This window comes from Moschus berezovskii, chromosome 9 (genome assembly GCF_049115385.1).
Source record: "Moschus berezovskii isolate FMDL1 chromosome 9, NW_MosBer_1.0, whole genome shotgun sequence".
NCBI lineage: Eukaryota > Metazoa > Chordata > Mammalia > Artiodactyla > Moschidae > Moschus > Moschus berezovskii.
The window spans coordinates 66,504,080-66,523,171 of NC_142468.1; the positions used below are offsets into that span (position 1 = coordinate 66,504,080).

The 19,092-nt window shown below is 40.3% G+C and overlaps 1 protein-coding gene and 1 pseudogene across 1 annotated transcript in view; one reads left to right on the forward strand and one right to left on the reverse strand.

Moving 5' to 3' along the window:
* Positions 1 to 1,719: 1,719 nt before the first annotated feature.
* Positions 1,720 to 2,359, reverse strand: LOC129563345 (small ribosomal subunit protein eS6 pseudogene; annotated as a pseudogene).
* A 12,481-nt stretch (positions 2,360 to 14,840) lies between these two features.
* Positions 14,841 to 19,092, forward strand: part of TTBK2 (tau tubulin kinase 2) — a 137,457-nt gene continuing 133,205 nt past the window's right edge. The window contains exon 1 of the mRNA XM_055435349.2: positions 14,841 to 15,216. The gene's annotated coding sequence lies outside the window, so the exon portion shown is untranslated. The remainder of the gene's footprint in view (positions 15,217 to 19,092) is intronic.

Below are 19,092 nucleotides of genomic sequence, written 5' to 3' on the forward strand. Positions count from 1 at the left end.
TTGGAACAATCAGATTTAAGCCTGTTCTGTAACCTTCTAATGTCTTTGTAAGACAGATCCTTCATTTGTTATCTGTGTGCAAATTTTTCATAAACTCTGGGTAGACGATGCGTACAACCAACCAAAAAAGCCATGTGATCAGTGGTCTGTGTCCTATTATATATAACATGCTGTGGTTGAGCCATCTTGTTTATAAATAACAGAGCTCTCCTGAATCTGTGCATAGACTTCTTGGCTTTTACCTTTTTATATCAAGAACTTGTAATATGAAACAGAAGGCAGAAGTGAAATTGAGATCTTATATTTTAGCTTCTGTTGTCTCTGGGATAAAGTTAGAAGTTTGAAAGATGCATTCAAAGACTATCTTATTTTGCCTTTGGTGACCATGGTCATATGTGTTTAAATGTTTTCCTACTTTCTTTCTGTTCAGCAAAAGCAAGCAAATAAAAATATATTTGCAAATTGATGATGCACATTTGGGGTTAGGTTTTTTGGTATCTTTATGTAACATAAGAAAGCCTGGATTTTTCAATAAGGGATTGGCATGAACAAGTATCAGAATCACAATCATGATTTTCTACTTGAATAATTATCATTCAGAAAATATCAGGAAATATTAATAGATACAACTCTAGTGAACAATTTATAACTAGTGATGGGTGAGGATTAGAAATTTCAGTATTCAGTTTGTCAAATTTGCCAGTATGATTAAATGATTGCATTTCCCTTTATTTCTTATATAATTCTGTTGGATGGATTTTCTGGAAAAGTTTGAGCCATTTGTCTGGGAAACAGAAGATGATCACTTCTGCCCTAATCAATTGGCCCCAGTTTAGCAAAGATAAATTGATTTTTCATTTCTAGCCTTTTCCTATCCACTTCATAAATCCTAGAGTTAGGCTCTCAAGCTGCCAGAGGGACTATCCTGCAGTGGCCAGTCAGGTCTTTTCTGCCAAAGAACCCGTTTCCTGTTGAGTTCCATTTCCTGAGGTTGACTCAGATTTCTGCACTGTAGATGAACTTATGTTCTCAGTGCTGCCCCCAGCCCAAGGGATTTCTAATTATGTTCAAATATCCTCATTGTTTGCCTTCATCATTGTAAACAATTTTAAAGCTTATGAAGTTTACTTAAAAATGAGCAAAAAGTCACTTTATTTTCTATAGTGTATTATGTGGAGGAACTGGTTCAACAGATTGGCTCCAAGACTCTGTTTTTCTAATGTTTGGTGAGGGGCTGGCAGGAATTTTAATGACGCAGTGAAGGAAAACATATATCTGTATAATTAATTTATTATGTTGGTGTATGGGCTGTGAGTTCACCCTTTAGTGGTCATTTGTCATTTCGTAACAACTATGCATTTTGGTTCACTGTGATGATGATCTATATTTAGTGACTGCAACATGTTTATACCACTGATTCAAATTCCATCCATGATGAAGTTATACAAATAATGCATATATTGATATCTTTTATTGCAAAATGTAAATTTAAAACTTGTATAATGTTCTGTGATTTTTGAAATAAAATATCTTATATGTGTATATTTAAAAAGAAAGAAAGGGACTTCTCATGTTTGGGGATTTGGGTTTGAAGTATAAAAAACTATACCTGGAATGGAGCTCTAGCTAAAAGTTATATTTGTCAGCCCCGACAAACTCTTTAAAACACATAGACATTTTGTGTAATTGTCTCCAAACTTTTTGACCATATACTCTTTATCAGTAAATAATTTTACCTTCTTTGTTTAGGGGCTTTCTCAACACATTCTGGCAGACATCATCTTCTTTGGAGAGACTGAAAAGTTGGCAGATTCCACTAGCTTCTTTGGCCCCAGGCAGTGAGGCACAGTAACATCAGTGAGTCCAGGAATATCCTCGTCCCTTTTTTCATGATGACCAGACTGAGAACACTCAGATTGGCTTCCACAAGGCAGCTTCATACAGATTTGCGCTTTCTTTCTCTAGTCCTCCTTGGTCTGTAATAGGAATGTACCTAACCCAGGAGCAGGTGGACTCAGCCATGGGTCAAGACACTCTGCTTCATGGAGAAACCCTGTTTGACATTCCCACCACTGATTCGGCCCACTTATAACCCTTCCATTTTTCACCCAGAGTGTCAGCAACAACTTCTGTGGCAACATGCTTCTCACAAGAGGTATGAAGTTTTCATTCATCGTCCATTTCAATGAGTTTCTGGCCACCAGTGGCTGGGAAAGAGATGTTCAGCTTCATTCTGAAGCAGCTGACTACCTCCGAGTCACTAAGACAGAGCTCACCTATTTTCTAAAAAATTAGATGAGCTAACAGAGTGGTGCTGGAGAAGACTCTTGAGAGTCCCTTGGACTGCAAGGAGATCCAACCAGTCCATTCTAAAGGAGATCAATCCTGGGTGTTCATTGGAAGGACTGATGCTAAAGCTGAAACTCCAATACATGGGACGAGTTGACTCACTGGAAAAGACTCTGATGCTGGGAAAGGTTGGGTGCAGGAGGAGAAGGGGACGACAGAGAATGAGATGGCTGGATGGCATCACCGACTCTGTGGACATGAGGTTGAATGAACTCCGGGAGTTGGTGATGGACAGGGAGGCCTGGCGTGCTGTGATTCATGGGGTTGCAGAGAGTCGGACACAACTGAGCGACTGAACTGAACTGAACTGAACAGAGTTAGATGAAAACTAAAGAGATGAACCTAATTTTAAAATGGGCAAAAGATTTGAGTAGATTTTTCTCCCCAAAGAAGATGTACATGTAAATTGCCAATAAGTACATGAAAAAAGGTGCATTAGTCATTCAGTTCAGTTCAGTCGCTCAGTCATGTCCGACTCTTCGTGACCCCATGAACCGCAGCATGCCAGGCCTCCCTGTCCATCACCAAGTCATTGCTGCTGCTGCTGCTGCTGCGTCACTTCAGTCGTGTCCGACTCTGTGTGACCCCATAGATAGAACCCCACCAGGGTCCCCCGTCCCTGGGATTCTCCAGGCAAGAACACTGGAGTGGATTGCCATTTCCTTCTCCAATGTGTGAAAGTGAAAACTGAAAGTGAAGTCGCTCAGTGTCCGACCCTCAGCGACCCCAGGGACTGCAGCCTACCAGGCTCCTCCATCCATGGGATTTTCTAGGCAAGAGTACTGGAGTGGCTTGCCATTGCCTTCTCCGCACCAAGTCATTAGGGAAACACAAATCAAAATCACAATGAAGTACTGCTACATACCCACAAGAATGGCTGTCTTTTAAAGATAAAGACAGATAATGTATTGGTGAGGTTGTGGAGAATTAGGACCAAATACAAGCAGCCCTCACTTTGTACAGTAATGAATTACTGCATATATGGTCATGTAAGCTGAAACCATAGAAAGCACTTAGTAATCAATGGGAAAGGTACAATTGTTCTATGGCCTTCAAAATTTTTGGTCAAAACAAACTCTCTACCGTCAATAGTAAAAGTATTGGGAAATGAAAATAGTAAAAATAATATTTATATAGTGCAATGTAATTTATAACATTTGAAACATTGAAAATTAATGTGTTTTCTTTTTGCTAAAACTTACAAGAAAATAACAACAAGCATGCCTTCCTTCTCTTTATAACTTATGATGATACAGAGTGAGCATCTTTTCTAGGCTTGGCAAATTGTCACATTTCTTAGTTTGGATCAGCTTCCAGAGTTTTACCCTTTGGTGTTCCAAAGCCGTGAAATACTTCCAAGAATTCCTTTAGTGTGAAGATTTTTGGTGTTCCTTCTGGAACATTCATCATAACCACTTATATATATATATATTTTGAAGTTTGCCTTCACTAGCTTCTGACAAACAGTCTCTCAAATAGCAGTAGTCTCTCAAATTCCATAGTTAACTGCTGCTGCTGCTGCTAAGTCGCACAGTGTCCAACTCTGTGCGACTCCAGAGACGGCAGCCCACCAGGCTCCCCCGTTCCTGGGATTCTCCAGGCAAGAACACTGGAGTGGGTTGCCATTTCCTTCTCCACCTACTCCTATAACTCCAGTATAACTTATAAAACATCTAGCTTTGACTCTAATTTCACTTCCAGCATTATCACTTTAGTCTCTCTGCTGCATTTTTATCTTTGTTGGCCATTCCCTGTTTTGGTAAAATGTCACATGGATTTATTACTGGGAGACAAGGAGACAACACAACTATATGCTTTGCCCTCCATCACTGAACTGAACAACAGATTTGTAATGTCCAATCACCAGCAAACTCTGAAAGAAGTTACAGAATTGGTCACTGATCATGACACACATCTGTTATTTAATGATTTGTGGATTGAAGAGCTAGCCATGTAATTTGCACTTGATGAAATTACTCAGTTATATACCATCATAAGTGAAATTTGAACTGTTTTATTGAGGACTAATTTTAATAAAATATGGTAACTGGAAAATCTTACATGTAGGAACTGTGCAAGCTGATCTTGTAGTAGAGGAGCAACTTTCCTAAAGCAAAACTACAGGATATTAAGGGATGAATAGACACATTAATAAAGGAGACTTTAACAAACATCTCCCAATCCTAGATAAAGTGGACAAAGAGTTAAGACTACAGTAGACCTAAACAACATAATCAGTGTGTCGGTTGGGTGCTACAGTAAGCAGATACTGAGACTGATTTGGGAGCTAAAAAGGTTTAAGTTGTTGCACTAAGGCATTCATTCAGTCACAACTGGGCAAGGGAGTACCCAGAAGTGTCCAAGTAGATCATCTAAATTCCACACATGTTCCTTCCTTAATCCAAGAGCTGCCCTACCTTCTGCTCATCCAGGTCAGTTGCCCCTGCCAAAATGGCAACTCCTTTACTTGCTTGCTAGCTGCATGCAGTCCAAAAGACCACAGCCATAGTTTATAGTTTAGAAGGACCCTCACTGTGTCCCCTGGCAAGAGTGAACCACTGTTGGGGACCAAGACATCTAACCGTGAAGAGCCCAGAATTGAAAGGACAGGAAGCACAATTCTCTAGGGAGTCATTTAAGATGTGAGTTGGAGTGACTGCTTGATTCCCGAATTCCAAGTATTCTTCCTGTTAGAAACACAGGAACATGTAAAGGTTTCTGATTCGTGCATTCCGTGTGTTTTATAAATAAGTTAATTTGTATTATTTTTAATATCATTAATTTTAATATTTTCCTTTAGATGTATTCGACATTTACTATGTAGATAATAAACATATTTTTTCTTTTCCAGTATTTATACTTTATTTCTTCTTTTACTAAATGGATGGGAGAATAGAGTGTGGTTACTTAATAACAGGAGTGAAAATTGATCATAAAAGAGTTTTGTAAGTGATACTCAGGGCAATGAGGAAATCACTAATATTGTTTTCATAGATGAAAAGTAATGTGATCAGATTTGCAGTTAGAAAGAGCTCTCTGGCTACCCTGTGGAAAAAACAAAAGACACTGCGAAGACTGGAAAGAAGACCAGCTAGAAGCCTCAGCTGAGGTAATGTAGATAAGAAGTGATGACCTAAGAAGGAGAGTGGCAATTGGAATGGAGAAGAATTGATTTTTTAAAGATAAAATATGTCTGTCTCCATTTAGTGCAATCAAGTGTGATTTTAATAAGCCAATCAATTTAAAAATGCACATATTTCAAGTCATTTTGAGGATAGACATTTCCTTTAGGGGAAATTCATCTCCAGAAGACACTAAAAAAAAATTTTATAATAAATGTTATCAAGCTGTTAACAAAAATAACTTGAAACAAATGAACCTATCAGGCTCAGTGCAAAATATAAAATGAAAATAATGCAATTCAATGAATGCAAAATCAGTTACTGGAATTTGTTTTCCTATAAACAAGCCTCAGTCGGGGAGGTCACAAGTTGTTTGTGGCAGCTTCTAGAACTAGTTAGCTAAATTGTAATAGTTGATATGGTCCTCGATAAACAATATAGATGAACTGAGAAAAGTAAATTATCTCTTGTTGTCATTGTTCAATCACTATGTCGTGTCTGACTCTGCGACCCCATGGACTATAGCATGCCAGGCTCCCCTGTCCTTCACTCATCTCCCAGAGTTTGCTCAAATTCATATCCATCGAGTTGGTGATGCTATCTAGCGATCTCACCTTCTGTTGCCCCTTCTCCTTTTGCCTTCGATCTTTCCCAGCATCAGGGTCTTTTCCATCAGTCAGCTCTTCCCATCAGGTGGCCAGAGTGTTGGAGCTTCAGCTTCAGCATCAATCCTTCCAATGAATATTCAGAACTGATTTCCTTAGGATTGGCCCATTTATTCTTGCATTTCAACAGACTCTCAGTCTTCTTCACCACAATTCAAAAGCATCAATTCTTCGGTGCTCAGCCTTCTCTATGGTCCAACTCTCACATCCATACATGACTAATGGAAAAATTATAGCTTTGACTATATAGACCTTTGTCAGCAAAGTGTCGACTCTGTTTTTTAATATGCTGTCTGAATTTGTCATAGCTTTGCTTCCAAGGAGCAAGTGTCTTTTAATTTCATGGCTGCAGTCACCATCTGCAGTGATTTTGGAAACCAGGAAAATAAAATCTGCCTCTGCTTCCACCTATTCCCCTTCTATTTGCCATGAAGTGATGGGACCAGATGCCATGACCTTAGTTTTTTAATGTTGCGTTTTAAGTCAGCTTTTACCTTGATGTCAGTCAGTTCAGTTCAGTCGCTCAGTCGTGTCCGACTCTCCGCGACCCCATGAATCACAGCACGCCAGGCCTCCCTGTCCATCACCAACTCCCGAAGTTCACTCAAACTTGTGTCCACAGAGTCGGTGATGCCATCCAGCCATCTCATTCTCCGTCGTCCCCTTCTCCTCCCGCCCCCAACCTTTCCCAGCATCAGAGTCTTTTCCAGTGAGTCAACTCGTCGCATGAGGTGGCCAAAGTATTGCAGTTTCAGCTTTAGCATCAGTCCCTCCAATGAACATCCAGGATTGATCTCCTCTAGAATGGACTGGTTGGATCTCCTTGCAGTATAAGGGACTCTCAAGAGTCTTCTCCAACACCACAGTTCAAAAGCATCGATTCTTCGGCGGTCAGCCTTCTTCACAGTCCAACTCTCACATCCATACATGACCACGGGAAAAACCATTGCCTTGACTAGACGGACCTTGGTTGGCAAAGTAATGTCTCTGCTTTTTAATATACTATCAAGGTTGGTCATAACTTTCCTTCCAAGGAGCAAGCGTCTTTTAATTTCATGGCTGCAATCAGCATCTGCAGTGATTTTGGAGCCCAAAAAAACAAAGTCTGACACTGTTTCCACTGTTTTTCCATCTATTTCCCATGAAGTGATGGGACCAGATGCCATGATCTTTGTTTTCTGAATGTTGAGCTTCAAGCCAACCTTTTCACTCTCCTCTTTCACTTTCATCAAGAGGCTTTTGAGTTCCTCTTCACTTTCTGCCATAAGGGTAGTGTCATCTGCATATCTGAGGTTATTGATATTTCTCCCAGCAATCTTGATTCCAGCTTGTGCTTCTTCCAGCCCAGCGTTCCTCATGATGTACTCTGCATATAAGTTAAATAAGCAAGGTGACAATATACAACCTTGACGTACACCTTTTCCTATTTGGAACCAGTCTGTTATTCCATGTCCAGTTCTAACAGTTGCTTCCTGACCTGCATACAGGTTTCTCAAGAGGCAGGTCAGGTGGTCTGGGATTCCCATCTCTTCCAGAATGTTCCACAGTTTATTGTGATCGACACAGTCAAAGGCTTTGGCATAGTCAATAAAGCAGAAATAGATGTTTTTCTGAAACTCTCTTGCTTTCTCCATGATCCAGCGGATGTTGGCAATTTGATCTCTGGTGCCTCTGCCTTTTCTAAAACCTGCTTGAACATCTGGGAGTTCACGGTTACTACCCACTAAATTTCTGGAAATTTCACTTGTCATCTGCAGATTTATTTTGTAGAACATTAAATATCCAATTAACACCACCAGAAAGATATTTTTTAAAGATCATATTTATCATCATCATCATCTGATTTCTAAAAATGATATAAATCCCTATCCACTGGATAGTCAGCTTTAATTAATAAGACAAAATAGAAGAGCTTGTTCTATTTCAACATAGCTGGCAGTGGAAAACTATGGCCACTAGGGTGCGCTATTAGCATTGCCAGTCAGTTACTCTACTTTAAAATTACAGAAAACCATTCAGCTTTTGGAGCTGCTAATCGCTGAACTAGTTTGAAAATCACTCATTTTTCCACACTGTTGCAGACGCAGATCAGGAATCACATCACCTCACCACTTTCTCATTTGAAAATTGTGAGTATCCAATGATGCTTTGTAGATGACCTTGAACAAAGAGAAAACCTAAAACACTGAGTAAATATGTAGAGTTACTGTTCTAGTAGAACACAATTTGTAAAAAGTTAGGTTTTAACATTTAGTGGTTTGTTGTTTTGTATTCTGTAAAAGTAAGGCATAAATAGGAAGTCGATCAAGAAATAACTATTTGTAAATGCAAATTAACTTTTAGTTTCTTTTCTAACTTTACTAATTTCAATGAGTGTCAGTCTTCCCTAATATTATGGTCTATTTTAATGATCACCGAACACCAAACACCAACAGGTTAAAAGACAATAGACTAATATATTCAAACCTGAGATTACTTTGCCTACCTATCCCCCCTCCCCTGCCAATTTTTTCTTACTGGTTCCTTTTTATTTGAAATGTCTTTAATTAGAAATAACCCCTCACAGCAAAATAAAGGATGAAGTTTTCAAAAATGCAAACACTTGAAGAAGTGTATTTAATGTGAATGCATTTCTGTCAAAAAGAGCATGCTGCTGAAATTGGCTTAAAGAGGTCAAGCTCTCAGAGGATCCTCCTAAATTTGGCCTGCCGCCTATAGTTTACTGACCCCTGTTCTAGAGCATCTTTGTAGCCTACATAATATACCTCTAATAGGTATTACGGTGCATTGTAATAGGATTTGCATATTTGCTAATGCACTCTGAAACAAGATCTTAAGGACAAAGACTGTTTATTCATATGTGTTTTTCCAGTGCATAGCAGAGCAGTTGGCATTGATTGGCTTTAACATTTTTTGTTTAGTGGATTAAGTAACATTCAAATAGTAACTGGTTAGATTGACGACAAATTAAAAAAACAGGATTGTTTGCTGGTTTGTGGAAATGCTTGAGCACCAGTCCACAACTAGCTTCACGTTTCAAAAGACTGTGGAGAGTTTTTAAAAACAGCTTTATTGAGATCCATTGTCAGTGCCTTGGGCCTCTGTATCCTTGGGTGCTGCATATATGGATTCAACCAACCATGGATTGCAAATATTTAAAAAGAACATTTCAGAAAGTTCCAAAAGCAAAACTTGAATTTTCTGCATGCCATACAACTGTTCAAATAGCATTTATATTCTGTTAGGTATTATAAGTAATCTAGAGATGATTTACGGAGAAGGCAATGGCAAGCCACTCCAGTACTCTTGCCTAGAAAACCCCATGGATGGAGGAGCCTGGTGGGCTGCGGTCTGTGGGGTCGCTAACAGTCAGACACGACTGAGCGCCTTCACTTTCACTTTTCACTTTCATGCATTGGAGAAGGAAATGGCAACCCACTCCAGTGTTCTTGCCTGGAGAATCCCAGGCACGGGGGAGCCTGGTGGGCTTCCGTCTATGGGGTCACACAGAGTCGGACACGACTGAAGTGACTTAGCAGCAGCAGCAGCAGCAGAGATGATTTAAAGTATATGGGAGGGTGTGCATAGGTTATATGCAAGTACTATGCTGTTTGCTTTTCTTCTTCCAGTTTTATTGAAGTATAATTGACACACAGCACTATACAAGTTTAAGGTGCACAGCATAATGATTTGGCTTACTTACACCATGAAATGATTACCACAAATTTAATGAACACCCATCATCTCATACAGATACTAAATAGAAAAAAAAATTTTTTGTGATGGGAACTCTTAGGATTTACCCCCTTAACAACTTTCATATATAATGCACAGCCTAAAAGACAAGAAAGCAAAACAACATTTTAAAAAAGCAGTGTTAATTATATTTATCATGTTGTACACTGCATCTCTAGAACTTATTTATCTTATAAACGGAAGTTTGTATCTTTTGACTGCCTTCATTTTCCCCTCCCCACCATCTTTCTTCCAGTAACCACAAATTGATCTCTGTGATTTTGTTTGAAGTATAATTTATCTACAACACTGTTAGTTCCTACTATGCCATTTTATATAAAGGACTTGTGTATCCTTAGATTTGGGTATCTGCAAGGAGGACCTACAGGAGGGATCCCCTACAGGAGGGGTGGTGGTCTGGAACCAATCCTCCAGGAATACCAAGAGATGACTGTAATTCACATGCCATACAATCTACTCATTTAAAGTGTACAATTCTGAGATTTTAAAAAATTGAGACATAATTCATATTTTATTAGTTTCAGGTATACAGCATGAGGGGCTTCCCTGATGGCTCAGACAGTAAAGAATCCGCTTGCAGTTCAGGAGACTAGGGTTCAATCCCTGGGTCAGGAAGATCCCTTGGAGAAGAGAATGGCAACCCACTCCGGTATTCTTGCCTGAAGAATCCCATGGACAGAGGAGCCTAGTGTATCTCTGTCCACGGGATTGCAAAGAGTGGGATACAACTAAGTGATTAAGCATGCATGCATGCGTACAATATGAGATTTGTTTTAGAAGAGTGGGAAAGCAAAAAGTATGTGGTCTCTTTTCCTTGAATTGCACACTGGTTCACTGTGGTATTGTACAAACAATGTAAATAACTAGAGTTGTTTCCTGTTTAGATTTAGAGGAAGCTTAAAAAGTAGTAAATCAGTGGATATTTAAATATGAATAGAGGAAGCCACAAATGAAGGGAAAGAATAAACTATGTTATTTATTCTGTGCAGGAGAAAAGAAGCTGTGTTGAAAGAGGTTTTATGTTCCGTGGGGAACTCAGTATAAATCTGAACTTTGCTCACTATCCTAGAATACACTCTAAGGCTGATCCTAGAATCAGAGTCTCATTGTTTCAGGCTCAATTATCGAGAGCACACATCTCTGGGTTTGAGTCGTTCTTCTCTGCCATATTTTTGTCAGTCTTCTGTATTCGTTGGGCTTCCCAGGTGGCGTTCAGGGTAAAGAACCCACCTGCATGATAAATTGCCCCCAAAACTTAGTGCTTAAAACAATAGCAAACATTTATTGTATCACATTCTTTCTGTAGGTCTGGATTTTGGGTGTGGCTTAGTTGAGTGGTTTGGCTCGAAGTATCTCACAGGGTGGTAATCAAAATGCCTGCCGTCATCTGAAAGCTTGGCTGGGTCTGGAGGATCTGTTTCCAAGAACAGTTCACTAAGATGGTTGGCAAATTGGTGCTGATTATTAGTGTAATGCCTGAGTTCCTTGCCAGATAGTGAGCTGTTCCAAGTGGCTGCTTAAGAGTCCTCATATTATAGCACTGCTGCTGCTGCTGCTAAGTCACTTCAGTCGTGTCCGACTCTGTGTGACCCCATAGACGGAAGCCCACCAGGCTCCCCCGTCCCTGGGATTCTCCCGGCAAGAACACTGGAGTGGGTTGCCATTTCCTTCTCCAATGTGTGAAAGTGAAAAGTGGAAGTGAACTCACTCAGTCGTGTCCGACCCTTAGCAACCCCACGGACTGCAGCCTACCAGGCTCCTCCATCCATGGGATTTTCTAGGCAAGAGTACTGGAGTGGCTTGCCAGTGCCTTCTCCGATTATATCACTGGCTTTCCTCTAAGTGAATGATCCAAGACAGCATAAAGTGGAAGCTGCAAAGTAACTCAGAAAGAGAAATATAAATATAATATACTGATGCATATATATGGAATCTAGAAAGATGGTACTGATGAATTTATCTTCAGGGCAGTGATGGGGAAACAGACATAGAGCACAGACTATGGACCCCAGGGGAGGGGAGGGAAGGAGAGGGTGAGATGCATGGAGAGGGTAACAAGGAAACTTACAATATCATATGTAAAATAGAGAGCCAATGGGAACTTGCCATATGCCTCAGGGAACTCAAACAAGGGCTCTGTGACAATCTAGAAGAGTGGGATGGGGCAGGAGAGGGAAGGGAAGTTCAGGATAGAGGGGACATGGGTGTACCTATGGCGGATTCTTATTGACGTATGACAGAAACCATAAAATTCTGTAAAGCAAAAATCCTTCAATTAAAAAAGTGGCCAAAAAAGTGGAAGCTGCAAAGTATTTTATAACCTAGACCTGGAATTTACACAATTTCTGAAAAACCCTACTGGTTACACGAGGCAGCCCCATTCAGTATGGGAGAGACTATACAAAGGTAAAGATACCAGGAGGCAGTGATTACTGGGGGCCATCTTAGAGGCTGGCTACCACATTTATTTATTTTGTAGTATATATATGAGATACATGTATCTCAAAAGGAGATTCCTGAGTTCTTGTATCAGCTCTTCAATAATATGTTACCTTGCCATTTATCCTAACTGAACAAATATCTCTTGGAACAGACCAATAATTCTCAAATGGAAAAGACCAGAGGAAAGAAAAAGTGGCCTGGGAAGCCATTTTCCTTGGGAATTCCTATACCTGTGGCAATAACTCTCACGATAATATATACTCTCAGTATAATAATATCCACTGTTACACTTCCTAGTCTACTATATGGTGCCGGTGCTCAATTGAGTCTGGCTCCTTGAGACCCCTTGGACTGTAGCCCGCCAGGCACCTCGGTCCATGGAATTCTCCAGGCAAGAATACTGGAGGAGGTTGCCATTTCCTCCTACTCCAGGGGATCTTCCAAACCCAGGGATCGAAGCCACATCTCTTGTGTCTTCTGCATTGGCAGGTTGATTCTTTACCACTGCAACACCTGGGAAGCTCCACTCTGAAGTATACTGTTGTCTTATTCTCAAGAAATTTATCATACAGCACTTCCCTTTGCACTGCACTTTTTTTTTTTCGTCTTCAACTCTTTTAGATACAGCTTCTTACAGACTTTTCTATTTCTCTTATCCTTCATGGATTTGCAAATGAGAGTTGGTCATAAGATAACAATCAGAAGAATAATCATCGTTCCAACGTTTGGAGAACCCAGCTGTATCTACTAACTCATTTAAAATAAACAATAGTTATATGAATAAATTCACTAAAACCCTTATCTGATAGCAGAGATTATATCTGGGTAGCTTGAAAAGGACACACTATATTTGCTGAGTGAAAAATATTCTCTTCAAATAGAGAATAGCTATTTGACATCCTGCTATCCATAATTTCAACGAATCTGGTCTTTGTTTCCCCCTACAAAAACGTCTTTAAAATTGAAGAAAATTATTTACAAAAACACTGATCCTTTTCGATTCAAATTACTTGCCCTGACAATACCCTGAAGTGAATTATATTCTGTGAGACAAAGTAACGGAAAAAAGCAACTTGTGGTTTTAATCAGTGGAAAGAAAACAATTTGGCAACTTCTTAAGGTTTGAATAGAACAAGAGAGCTGCATCATCAATTGCCTTTAATGTACATTTTGTCCTGCTTTTTATCCAAGGATCTAGACATGACAGTAGAAGTGCCTGCTGTTTTTCAAGGAATGTCAAGAGGCTGTGGCATTTCCTGAACAAGAAACAGATTCAATAATAGTTATAAGACTGAATATAGGATTCATATTTAACCATTATATATTCTTAATCAACTTTAATCATAAGGTCACTTGAGGAAATAAAAAGATTTAAAGTAAAATGAAGCTAAGAATTCATCACGATCTTTTCAGTCCATGGATTTCAGACTCCGGGAATCACTGTGATTATTAAGTAAAAACGGCACTGGACACGGGAGTTTACGAGATTGGAGTTTGGTTCTTCCACTAATTAGTTTTATAGCTCTAGGAAAGCTGTTAACCTCTTTGAGCTTTTTCTTCTGTAAGTTGGTGGATAAGGATGGCAGAGGGGTTTTATCATAAGGTTCCCTCTTTACCAAAGAGCTTGATACACCAAAGACAAATTAGCCCACGCAGCCTCGTTGCTCCGCCCTTCTCGCTTTTCTTTTAGTCTTAGTGGGACTCCCGCAGTGTTGCCCAGAAGCCCATACTGGACACCTCACGGGGGCTGCTCACTGAACCCTTCACTGGGGGTGTTTCCCAAAAAGGGAGTGAAATCTTGTTCTTCATGAATGTGAAAACCGTAAGGATACGCCGGGCTCCAGGCTGACTCCTCTCTGGCAGTCTCGGTCTCCTTTCTGCCTTACGCTTTTAGGCCTGTCCCCAGCACACACCGGTGAATAGCTCCATGTTAGGCTCTTCTGGGGACACAGCCAATTTGCCAGATCCCGGCAGCGAGGGTTCTGAGGAGGTGGCAAGGCAGGGCCTCAAGATCCGGGGCCCATCGCGACCGAACTCCTCGGCGTGTGTAAATTCGTATCGTGACAAAGCATTTCCGATCTTTCTCCGAAAAGACCAATCCTGGCGTCACAACTGTGTCTCCATAACCAAGATAACTGCTGAGCTAGGACGAAGCCAATATGCGCCAACCACGAGTCTCAGAAGCCCTACTTCGCTGCTCCGGACGAGCGGGCAGCTGCGGCTGCGGCTAGAACTACAAGGACCAGAATTCCCGCGCGCACGCGCGCTGCCATTGTGATGCTCCTTTCCCGGTAACTCGCCCTCTCAGGCAAACCTGAAGATAGCGGCAATTCTCCGGTGGGGGGCGGAGACGCTCTTTGCCTGACTCTCCGCCCCTTTCGTGATAGGCAATGGGACCAGCCAACCGACTTGGCGGACTTGGGACGCGCTCTCCAATCAGCACCTGTGGCGGAGAGGTGGGCGTGCGCACTGGTAGGGCAGGTGGGCTAGGCTGTGCTGGGTTGCGAAGGGGGAGAATAACGTCGGGTCGGGTCAGCGGGCGCTGCAGTAGTCGCCGCAGCGGCGATGGGAGCGGTGGGGACCAGGCGGCGGCGGCGGTGGCAGGAGGAGGAGCAGAGGCTGGTCCAAATACAGCGGCTGGGGGCGGCCAGCAGCAGCAGTAACAGAAGCAGCAGCCGCCGCCGCCAGTAAACGCGGACGGTACCCGAGGGGACTGCCCAGCCGGCCGGCCCTCGAAGCCGCGCTCCGGTCCCCCCGCCGTTGGCGGCGGGGGATGGGCAGGCGGCGGCCGTCCCGCCTGCTGAGGGTTGACCGCTGCCAGTCCCGGCCCTGAGCTGGACCCGAGCCCCCCTTCCGAAATCCCTGCGAGCGCCACGGCCCAGGTAGGACACACCCCCCGCGACCCCCCGGGACGCCGCTGGGGGAGCCCCGCCCCCCGGCCTCTCTCGGTCCTGACCCCCTCCGCCGGCCGCACCCCTCGCCCAGTGACGGACCCTGGTGCACAGGAGAGGGGTGCCGGAGACTCCCCGGTCGCTACCCACGCCCTGGGCTTGTGCCAGAGTCGGTCACTCCAACTCGGAGACCGTCTGCTCTTCCCCGGTTTCCTCGGAGGGTTGTGCCCCGTATCTCCAGAGGCTTTTGGTGTCTTCACTGAACTTGGGAGGGTCCCAAAGCTTCGTTCTGTTTCTCTCTCTGTGGGTGACCCACATACCCCTTGTATTCATGCTGCTTCGGGTACCAGGACTGAACACAGAGGATTCTCAGGATATACTAAACACTTCTTTCCCACCCCGCTTTCCCGGATCTAATAGAAGAGGGCACGGGACTACAGAATCTGTTTGTTGTGTAGTAACGACCGTGGAGGCCATGACTTTCTGATACTTAGGGTGCGAGGTAGACCTGAGGTATTTGCTCCTCATTTCCTTTGACTAAGATGGTGTTGACACCCTGGGATGTTGCAGGAGGGACAAAAGACTCCACACATACTTAATATCAAATCAGAGGTAAATAATCCAGTGGGATGCCAGGATACTTTATCCACAGTGAACTTAATTTTGTTTCTGTCGTGGCTGCCTTAGAGGTATAAATGACATTGAGTTGTACTTCGCTTTGAATTAAAGTTGATAGGTGGCAGCAATCCGGTATTAACTCTTCTCATCCTTTACTTTAGAAATTGTTCTTTTTTTGAACATTAAAGAGGGCAATTTTATAATAACCTGTGTATTATGTAAAGATGCTTTGGTATTAAGTAAAAATTGTTTTTAACACATCTGTGAGGATCATGATATTATGAATGGGCACCTGCACACACACGGAGAATCCACTCAGTGTATTTTGTTACAGTGTTTGGTTCTGATCCTTTAATAACAGTTGCATTGATTTCTAAATACTGATTTGGTAAGCTAGACCACAAAGATGTATTTGCTGTTTTCTTTTGGCTGAATGGAATAGAGTAACGTTCATTTGTCAGGGAAAGGTTGATGGGCGATTTATTTTAAAGCTGAATGCTGTTTTTTTTTTTTAATAAAGAAGTAATCATGACAAATATTACTTATATGACTAATCTTGAAGAATTCATCTCAGCTCTAAAATTTTTTCAGATAACAAGTGTGTGGACTTGGATGATGTTTTGTGCTCTTTTGAAGTTGAAAATATACTGAAAGGAGTGTCTAATTTAGAAGCTTATGTTTTCCAGGTTTTTCCATTTTTGTCTAGGCACTAAAAAGGATGTTTGAAGCATGGTTAGAAAAGAAAGTTTTTGTAGTAACTTTTCCTTTATGTTACAAAATGATTTTTCTTCTTTTAGACACATGAAAGAAATTGAAGTCCCTAGCATCATTAATTCGTAATATTAAGTTGAAATAAATTTGATCTTCAGTAGGAGGCTAAGAATAGTGTATTTTATACTATAGTTGATACCTAGTATAGGAAATTCTTTATTGTACTATTTATAACCAGATTTTTGTGTCTTCTTTTGACTTCCTTTTAAATACTTCTTATTTTAATGCGTCAGGAAATCTTCATGAGATTAAAGCTCATTTGCTTTAGTGAAGAGTATAGTACAAAAAACTTTTGAGGATATTTTACATTAAAAAAAATGCACCAAAATGTGACAGTGCTAGATTGTGGTTTTCTCATTGTAAATAAATATTACAGAGCTGAGTATGCTATGACATGGAATTTAACTTTGGTGGTGATGGGGGGAGCAGGCAATTCTTTATAAGTTTGCTTGCAATTCAGGACAAACTGTGAGCTGGAACCACCCAACTAAGATACTCTCAGATTCCTAATCCTCATGATAAATGTTTGTGGTCTGAAAAAACAAACAATAGTATAAAACAAGAGAAAATGTTTGAACATTACTGAACTAGTGACAGATGAGTTGATTAGCAAATAGAAAAGCATTTGAGAACTAATGGAGAGTATAGCTTGCTTCCTTTCCCATTTAAAAAAAAAAATCTCTAATAGAATAATTCTTTTATAGATGTGTGGCATTCTTTACAGTTTGAGTGCATGTTACTCAAAATTACTAGAGTCATGTGTTTCTTTGCTATTTTTGAGGTTTTTGAGAAACGTTCAAAATATAGCTGGAACTATATGTTTATTGGTTAGTATTTAATATGGCAGACATCTTTAATATTTATAGGTGTTGAAATATGAAATTAAACATTTATACAGTTTTACTTTGTTGTCATTTTGTTGTTGTTATTCAGTATATTGTAAACAGTAGTACTGATGGTGGTAGATTCCGCCCCCCCCCCCCACAGACTTCAGTGAATAGAATCTTTGGATTGAAAATACTTTTTTTTTTTCTTTTATAGCTTTTGTGCTGTAAATACTCAGCACTTTTAGGTTAAATATCATATTTCCATATTTGATTAAAGAGCTTTCATGTCTTCATGAAAAAAGTTTGGGATTTTAGAGCTGAATTTTGAGCATAATTACATATAACACATATAACCACTCACAAGTTTCCTCAGTATCTTGTGATCCTTGGTTGTAAGTTTAAAATATAGATTGAAATTATATTTTTTACATAACATCAGTGTCAGTTTTGTCAGAAAATTTCTTTTAAACAAGTGATTTTTAAGCAGACTTCTTGGTATATTTTCATTTATGGTATATGACTAAGTTAAGCATAATGATTCTTGTCTGTGTGGTTAATATTTTATGTGTTCTTAGTATTAATTGAGTCATACTTATCAAATTTTGTTAACATTTGGATTTCTTCTGTGATTTTTTTTTTTCTTTAACATTTGTATGTAAGATCCTTGGTGTTTGGAATGTTGATAGCTGCTTTTTATTGTATTAAGCTATTGAATTTCACTTCAGTTAGAGTAGATCTTCCCAAGGTAAAAATTAAGTGTTCTTTGAAAGAACCTCAATACTCTGTAACATCCTACATGGGAAAAGAATCTAAAAAAGTGGATATATGTATAATTGAGTCACTTTGCTGTGCACTGAAACTAGGGCAACATTGCAAATCAGCTATGTTGTTGTTTAGTCGCTCAGTTGTGTCCAACTCTTCGAAACTGTAAGGACTATAGCTTGCCAGGCTTCTTCGTTCATGGGATTTCCCAGGCAAGAATCCTGGAGTGGGTTGCCATTTCCTTCTCCAGGGTCTCTTCCCAGTCCCAGGATGGAACCTAACTATACTCCAATAAAAATTAGAAAAAAAAACACTGGATTGTTGTCGTGTCTTCTGACAAATGGGAGGTAATAGCTTTGTAGCTCCCTTTGTTAAGCTGTCAAGATTTAACCTAACCATGTTTAAGAATCATTATTATATATTATACATATATACATGTATATATTAGATATTTATTTTAGAGAATTTGCATTTGTTGAAAATAAAAATCAGTATTCTTTAATGTTTGTGTTAGAAAACTTATTTGCCATTATGTCTATTTTTACTGAAATGCTTTTATCATCATTTTTATACTTTAATTTTTTTATCTTTCTGAAGTTCCAGGTAATTGCCTTTTTAAAAAAATGATTTTGCATTGTTTCTCTGATCTTGTTTGAGCCATGTGATCATCTAAATACTGTATTTTGCTAATATTGGCCTAACATTTAGTTTTCCATGTGTGTTGTGTGTTATGGATTAATTTTGGGAAGCCCTGCCGTCAATTTTTTTCCTTGATATATCTGCTAGGTGCCTCATTTTCTAAAATTTCTCAGAAAAAGTTTCATCAGTATTTTTCAGTGACTAATGCAGAGATGAGGGGAGGAAAATAGAGGGGGGAATGAATAAAGAG